Below are 8,822 nucleotides of genomic sequence, written 5' to 3'. Positions count from 1 at the left end.
ATCAGCCCATGTTGGAGCTGCTCTCTGAAAGCATGTGCTACTACTGGATCCTCCAGACGCTTAACTTAAAACCTCTTCTGGAGGTTTGCTGCCTTCGCCGTTTTGTGGTGACATTAAGTGAGAGCTTGGCTCTGACGAGCCGATGATCAGTGTCGCAGTGGTCTGAGCCATGCATGGCATGGGTGATGAGGACATCTCGGCGATCTCTTTCCCTGACAATGATGAAGTCAATGAGATGCCAATGTTTGGATCGTGGGTGTTGCCGCGAACCCTTGAACTTGTCGGCCTGCCTAAACAAGGTATTGGTGATATTGAGGTTGTGTGCAGCACACTTGCTGAGGAGGAGTAGGCCGGTGGGATTACACTTGCCTCGTCCATTTCTTCCTATGGTTCCCTACCAAATGTTAGCATCTCAGCCAACTCTGGCATTGAAGTCGCCAAGGAGCAGAACCTTGTCTTCTCTGGGGATAGAGGTTAGCACTCTGTCGAGGTCGGCGTAAAAGGCCTCCTTGATGTCTTCCTCTGAATCCAGTGTTGGGGCGCATGCACGAATGAAAAAGGCATGATGTGGGTGATTCAGTGGGACTCGAAGCGTCATGAGGCGCTCGTTAATCCCAATAGGCTTTTCAGTTAGCCTGTGTAGGATGCGTTGTCAGATGGCAAAACCAACTCCATAAATGCAGTTTCTCTCCACAGCAGTCTTACCCTTCCCGAGGAAGGTACAGCTAGACACCCGTTCTGTGAGTCGGCCCTCGTCTGGAAGCCGGGACCAACTAATGGCTGCTATGTCGATGTTATACCTAGCCAGCTCTTTTGTCACAAGGGCGGTTCTTCTTTCAGGACGCTCATTTGTGCCAATATCCAGAAGAGTCCTGACATTCCATGTAGCGACCACAAGAGGTTGTAAAGTTTGTTTTTGTTTGAATCTGTGATTTTGACTGTGTTTGCGACCACATACGGATGACCTTACTGGGTGCGGTTGCCCAGTCAGGTTTTTTTTTTTTAGGCAGGCTATGTTTAGGGCACCTTTTCTAGCCCCCTCCCCATGTGGGGTGTGCAGAGTGGGTCCTCGAAAGGGCTGCTCAGTCGCACAGACAGGACCGGATTGCACTGCTGCCTAGATCCCAGTGCATAAACGACCATCTTATCTGTGCCGGCCATGTGCAGAGTTGTGACTAGAGACTCCCGGCAGTCATCTCTGCCTGTCCCTGTCGCCATTCGTCTATCGCCATAGGACTTATGGGGGTATAGGGGTTTTGATGATGGTGAGAGGTATGATGAGCTGGATGATGGCTGCATGTGAGTTGATTTATGTGGTGAGGCAGGAGCACAGGCTGCAAGCAAACATCATGGCTCCCCCTTTTCCTGATCCAGTGGTGCAAGTGTTGCAATGACTGGGAGAGGGGGAGTTGCAATGAATTGTTGATAGTCCAATTTGCTTGGTTTCGCCTGAGGTGCCTGTCCATCAGGAATTGCCTTCGTCCGCCGGTGAAGTCGTTGGGTTCCCATGGTGGTCACCTCTTCCGCCTATACTGCCGTTGGGATCTTGTTGGAGCTCTGTAAGCATGTCTGCCTGATGCTGGGCTCCACCGCAGGTTTTTCGTTTGGGGTTTACTCCCGTAGCCTTATACCTGCCAAGGTTAATCCGGAAGGCAGCGGGCCTATGTGCCGTCCCTCTGGGGCTCAGTGCTACACCGAGATCCCTTGCTGATCTAGCCTGGGTCCACGAGGTACCCAGTTACCGTGTGTTGCCACGATGAGGCACAGGAGACGTCTTGATGGTGAAGAGGCTGTGTATTGGCAGGGGAAGACTTATGCAAGTTTCTTCCCTTTTCGCCACGATGGCTAGCCAACGGCGGCAGCTGAAAGCGAGAGTTAGCAAGCAGTGCTTGAACCTTAATACGGACATAATGCTGCCACACGAGACGCATTTCGCCACCCTGTGTGCGAATACACACACACTCACTCACTCGCACTCTCACTCACTCTCGCACTCTCTCTCACTCACTCACTCACTCACTCACTCACTCACTCACTCACTCACTCACTCACTCTCACAATCTCTTACTCACTCACCAACTCATTCACCATCTATTACTCACTCACACACTCACTCTCACTCACTCACTCACTCTCACAATCTCTTACTCACTCACCAACTCATTCACCATCTCTTACTCACTCACACACTCACTCACACCCTTTCACTCATCCAGTCACTCACTCTCACACTAACTCACTCACTCACCCTCTCACTCATTCTCACACACTCACTCACCCACTCATTCACTCTCACACACACTCACTTTCCAATCAGAACATTCTTCCCACCACCCTGGCTCAAACCACTCAGCCACGGCCTACAGACAGATAGATAGATAGACAAAAAAAAGGTTTTACCATTCAACCACGGCTACAGAGAGAGAGAGAGAGAGAGAGAGAGAGAGAGAGAGAGAGAGACCCCCTACTCTGGTCTGTCCCAGCACACAGCTGATCGATCGGTCTGGCTGGACCTAGTCTAGCCTGGGGAGCGAGACACACACACACACACACACACACACACACACACACACACACACACACACACACAGTCTCTACATACACAAACACACACTACATACATACATACATATACACGGTCTCTACCTACACAGACAACCTTACATACATACACACACACAAATGAACACGGTCTCTACCCACACACACACACACACACACACAAGGAGGGTGAGTCGGGGGAAGCCCCTGACAACCTTCCAGGCTCATAAGGTGGACAACCTCACACACCGCCACAATAACACCGCCCCTAATGCCTTCCTCTTTGACCCACATCTTGTATGTACACTAACTACCCCCTGGAACGAACACACACACACAAGTTACCGGGAACACGCGTCTTCCAGGACCTAGGAGAAGGAGGAGGAGGAGGACGAGGAGGGGGGGGGGGAGAAGGAGAGATAAAAAGACAAAGAAGAGAAGTACATAAACAGAAGGATGAAGAGAGAGGAGGTAGAGAGAGGAAGAAGAGGGAAAAGGTAAGAGGAGGAAGAAATGGGAGGAGGAAGAGAGAGGAGGTAAGAGGAGGAAACAGAAACAAAACCTCCTAACCTAACCTAACCTAACCCAAACTAACCTAACCCAACCTAATCTACTGTAACTTAACCAAACCCTAACCTAACCTAACATGAAATTGGTGTTTAAGGCGTACATAGTAGTAGCAGTCGGTGAAGAATTGGTCATCAGGAAGTGTAAAGGTAAGTTCATTAATGACTGCACATGACAACATCACAGTCATATGTGTAAAGCACTCTTGTTACATACAGTTAACAGTTAACCCATCCTTTAGTGTAGCCACATCCTCCTGTCCCAGTTCACAAAACAAGACATCAAACAGCTGGTCTACACAAACACGGGACAACAAACAGCTGGTCTACACAAACACGGGACAACAAACAGCTGGTCTACACAAACACGGGACAACAAACAGCTGGTCTACACAAACACGGGACATCAAACAGCTGGTCTAGGGTAAAAAATAGTGACAATGTGGTCATGGTGGACTTGAAGCCAGCCTGCTCCCTCAAACAAAGCACGTCAGAGGTGCCTTCCTACACGGCTGTGGGGACGGTCTAGGGATACGTCTGACTAATACGGTGGCGAGTACCCCTGAAGGAAGGCAGCGCTGAAGGAGACGACTGTGGCGGTGACGGTGGCCGCTCAAGTCTTAAAGCTGTACCCGTGCGTTCAACACATACAGCCACAGACAGACAGACACACACAAACACACACACACACAAACACACACGCACACACAAACATAGATACACCACGTATACATTCACACAGTTCATCCATACAGTCTTGTCTGATTCACTCACTCACTCACTCACTCACTCACTCACTCACTCACTCACTCACTTTCTTACTCCCTCGTTCACTCGCTCATATACTTTCTCTCACCCTCCCTCCTTCTCTCACTCACTCACTTTCTCACTTATTCATAATTTCTAACTTTATATAGACAAAACAGAAGAATGTGGACAAGATCTTGGCGAGGAGAGAAGAGGGGAAGAGGGAAGAAGGGGGGAAAGAAGGGTGGAAGGAGGAGGGTAAGAATAAGGGGAAGAGGAAAGGAGGGAGGGGGGGAAAGAAGGAGGAGGAAGGAGGAGGGAGGGGAAAGAAGGAGGAGGGAGGGGAAAAGAAGGAGGAGGAGGGGAAGAGGTAGGGAGAAGGGGAGGAGGCCAATTTTAAAGAATCAATGTTGGGAGGCGAGATCCTCCACACACAGAGGAGGAAGAGGGAGGGAGGAGGAGGAGGAGGAGGAAGAACGAGAGGAGGGTGTGTCTGCTTACAGGATGCACCGACAGTGCTTCCCGAGCTGTTGGAGAAGCGAGGAGGAAGAGGAACACGAGGAGGAGGAGGAGGAGGAGGAGGAGGTTGTGAATGAACTATGTAAAAGTAACAAACATAAGTAACATTATGAGGGAGTGTTACAGCCTTAAAGTAACATTATGAGGGAGTGTTACAGCCTTAAAGTAACATTATAAGAGAGTGTTGCAGCCTTAAAGTAACATTATGGTGGAGTGTTACAGCCTTAAAGTAACATTATGAGGGAGTGTTACAGCCTTAAAGTAACATTATGAGGGAGTGTTACAGCCTTAAAGTAACATTATGAGGGAGTGTTACAGCCTTAAAGTAACATTATAAGAGAGTGTTGCAGCCTTAAAGTAACATTATGGTGGAGTGTTACAGCCTTAAAGTAACATTATGAGGGAGTGTTACAGCCTTAAAGTTAGTCTGAGAGAGAGAGAGAGAGAGAGAGAGAGAGAGAGAGAGAGAGAGAGAGAGAGAGAGAGAGAGAGAGAGAGAGAGAGAGAGATATTAACAAATGTTAATAATCACACAGAAATTAACATGTCATGTTTGTTGTTGTTTACTACATTACCTGCACTTGGTCATGTCCTCCCCCCCATACTGACTACCTAACACCCACCACCTTTAAGAGTAACACACACACACACACACACACACACACACACACACACACACACACACGAGTACAGAGGAGGTAAACATGTGACCTCACACCTGTCACTAACACCTGCGGCCGATGCTTCAACACCTGTGATGTTTTTAATGTTTTTTCTGACAGCAATTTCACCGAGGAAATGTGGCGCCACCTACCTCATGAGGCCTTTACGAGCACATATGGTGTGTGCGGGCACAGGTGGTGTGTGTGTGTAAGCACATGTGGTGTGAGCGAACACATGTGGTGTCTGTGAGTTCATGTGGTGTGTGCGAGCACATGCGATGTTTATTAGCACATGTGGTGTCTGTGAGCACATGTGGTGTCTGCGAGCACATGTGATGTTTATTAGCACATGTGGTGTCTGTGAGCACAAGTGGTGTCTGCGAGCACATGTGGTGTCTGTGAGCACATGTGATGTCTGTGAGCACATGTGGTGTCTGTGAGCACATGTGGTGTCTGCGAGCACATATAGTGTTTGTGAGCATATGTGACGTCTCTTGAGGGAAATTTTAGGATGCGTAGCCTGACAATCTTACCAAATCAATTAGCCTAACCTAACCTAACCTAACCTAACCTAACCTAACCTAACCTAACCTAACCTAACCTAACTTAAACTAACCTACACTAACCAAATTTAACCTAATCTAACCTAAAGCAAACAGACAGACGGACGGAAGATTATAAGGTCTATGACCGCCTTCCTCTCCAGCTTATGAAAGAAAGTGAGATACAGAAAAAGAAAATATATTTAGAGAAAAGAGAAAGTGGAAAAGAGAGAGGTAAAGAAAGTGGCGGTGAGTCAAGAATTAAGAGACAAAAAAATAAACAGAAAAACAACAGGAAAAGGAGAGAGTTAAGGCATACACGACGAGGCAGACACAATGGCAGAGAGGTAGGCAGGCAGGCAGGCAGACAAGCGAGGATGTGGCAGGCACATGGCAGAGGTAGGTAGGCAGGCAGACAAGCGAGGATGTGGCAGAGAAGTAGGTAGGTAGGCAGGTAGGTAAACAGACGTGGTAGGCAGACAAACGAGGATGTGGCAGACAGTCTCCTCAAAGCCACGGCAGGACCAACACACACTGGCAGGCAGCAGCAGGTCCACTTTAACACCGCGTAGAGCCGCTGCTGCCGCCCGCTGAATCAATATCTGCCGCCCACGTGACAACTTGCACGATTATAAACACAGACGTGAACTGTGGCAACCATGGGGGTGTCCACCTTACGTAAGAACGCCCATCTTCAACCCCCATCCTCACCCCGGACAAAAGCCCACCCGGACATAACCCTCTCAGTTAAAGTGCAAAGATGGACAAACGCCCCTATATTAATGTTTCTCAAGACTTCTATACAGGTACAAATAACAGCGATGATATAAGATTACTGTATATAAGGTCATGTATATGCTATGTCATCACCATTGTCACTATAAAGGGCCCTCATATATATCTCCTCACTCTATACGTTGTTCACATACTTTAAATTGTTTGGTTGGCATACTGTATACTGTTCCTGTATGTTGGGAAATAATCTTTAGAAAAATATTAAGATCTTCGTCTATGTTGATTCACTCTAGTTAAAGACTTGTGTCTATCTGAGGACAGTAAACCTCCAACAGGTGACCTGACTGAGCCTTGTGGTCTACCTCATACCTCACCTTTATAATACTGACTTTGCCTAAATGTGTTACAATGTGCTGCTTTATAATACTTATTATGCCTTCATAAAGATGTGTTAAATGTATTATTTTACATGTGAGGGAGGTGTTCATAAACTGTAAATACGAGTAATACAGATTAAAAAAAAATGATATAAAAATTATTTTTATTTGTCCAAGGAGGCTTTGTCCTTGAGGGCTTTTGTCACGGGGGGTTCTTGTTCAAGGAGGCTTTCGTCCTAGGGGATTTTGTCCAAGGAGAGCTTTCGTTCTAGGTGGCTTTCATCCGAGGGGACTTTTTTCCGGAGGAATTTGTCCAAGGGAGCTCTTGTCCAAGGGTGCTTTAGTTATAGGGTGTTTTTGTCCAAGGGGGCTTTCGTCCTAGGGGGATTTTGTCCAAGGAGTGGTTTTGTCAGGGGGGCATTTGTCCTACACTGACCCTAAGCCCATTCCACACACACACCCACACACACACCTACCTTGACCCACGGTACAACAAACCCGTGTGTGTGTGTGGGCAGGTTCATCGCTGCCCTCCAGTCATCGCTTATCGCAAGGCTACGACATATAAAGATATTCGCTATAGCGAGTACCAATAACTGGAGCAGACGGTACTGAGAGAGAAGGAGAGAGAGGAGAGAGAGAGAGAGAGAGAGAGAGAGAAGGGAGCGACTGGTTTAAAGTTGTCCTGCCGGGCCAGAGGGGGAGGCCATTGGTGCCCGGCGCCCCTCAGCCTCGACTGTCACGCCCCTCCTACCTACCTACTTACCCCGCCCTCACACACTCACACCTTCAGTTACAGGCTGAATCTTTTTTAGAAACAAGATGCGTCAACATTCTGTAGTGTGAGGCACCCATGGCAACATTCTGTAGAGTGAGGTACTCGTGGCAACATTCCATAGAGTGAGGCACCCATGGCAACATTCTGTAGAGTGAGGTAGGCCTACTCGTAGCAATATGTACTCACCTCATCACTCAGACTCCCGTGTATTAAATTCAATGGCAGCCGTCGCCTATACAGCACCCACCCACCCACCCTCACCAGAATACGTAGATGCATTAATCTTAAAAAAATTAAAAAGAGGATTGGAGCATTTTTATATCTATCCCACGCCCGCCCCCCCCACTAACACCTACACCACTACATAAAACACAAAGAATAAAGCAGACGGAGATACAAACTGTTAAAAACAATCAAACACACAGACACAAAACACATAAACATAGACACCGAGGAGACAGAGAGGGTTAAATGAACGTATACTTGTTTTAGTTGAGATACCTGTTTCTGTGTAGGTTAGGTTAGGTTAGGTTAGGTTAGGTATCCTTAAAGTCTTTAATACTACACGATACGATACGAAGTCTTTAGTTAAGAGGTGAAAGAAGATTATTAGGAGTTGAAGGAAAAGTGGTGAAACTGAAATACAGTAGGAGTAGAAAGAATCTGGGCTCAACCAGATCGCTTCATCTTTCTTAATACTACACACACCCTCGTCAGACTCTCCAGGTTCTTATAACGGACACTCGACCCGAGTTGATTCCGATGTGACCTGACCCGACCCGACCTGACCCAATCACATCTGATTTGAGTATTCTAGACCTGACGAATCCTCACACACACACACACACACACACACACACACACACACACACATACATACATACATACATATATATATATATATATATATATATATATATATATATATATATATATATATATATATATATATATATATATATATATATATATATTGCACCAGGTGATAAATGATAATTCCCAATAAAATCATCTGAGAAACAAGAACCCTGTCCAACACCCTGTGAGCTACCAGCACCATGTGATGGGAGTGTAAACAAATGTAGATTGTGACCTGTCTGAGACCAGGACTGCACCTACAGTACAGTAGGTGTGTACCGCAGGAAGGCACCACTATCACCTCCCCACACAGTTGACTAGACCGGCTGGCCTGCTACCACCGAGACCACGTCCATAGGTGTAGTTAATCTGTATGTTCACTCCAAGTTACTTCACTTTTTGTACTGAAAACTTTTACCTGCTCCCTAATATGTAACTTTTATCATCTCTGTTTAATGTGTAGTTTCAGCCTTATAGCTGCCATGTTCTCTCAATAA

Source organism: Homarus americanus, unplaced genomic scaffold (genome assembly GCF_018991925.1).
Source record: "Homarus americanus isolate GMGI-L3 unplaced genomic scaffold, GMGI_Hamer_2.0 scaffold17532, whole genome shotgun sequence".
Classification (NCBI taxonomy): domain Eukaryota; kingdom Metazoa; phylum Arthropoda; class Malacostraca; order Decapoda; family Nephropidae; genus Homarus; species Homarus americanus.
Note: the sequence above shows the minus strand (reverse complement) of the source record.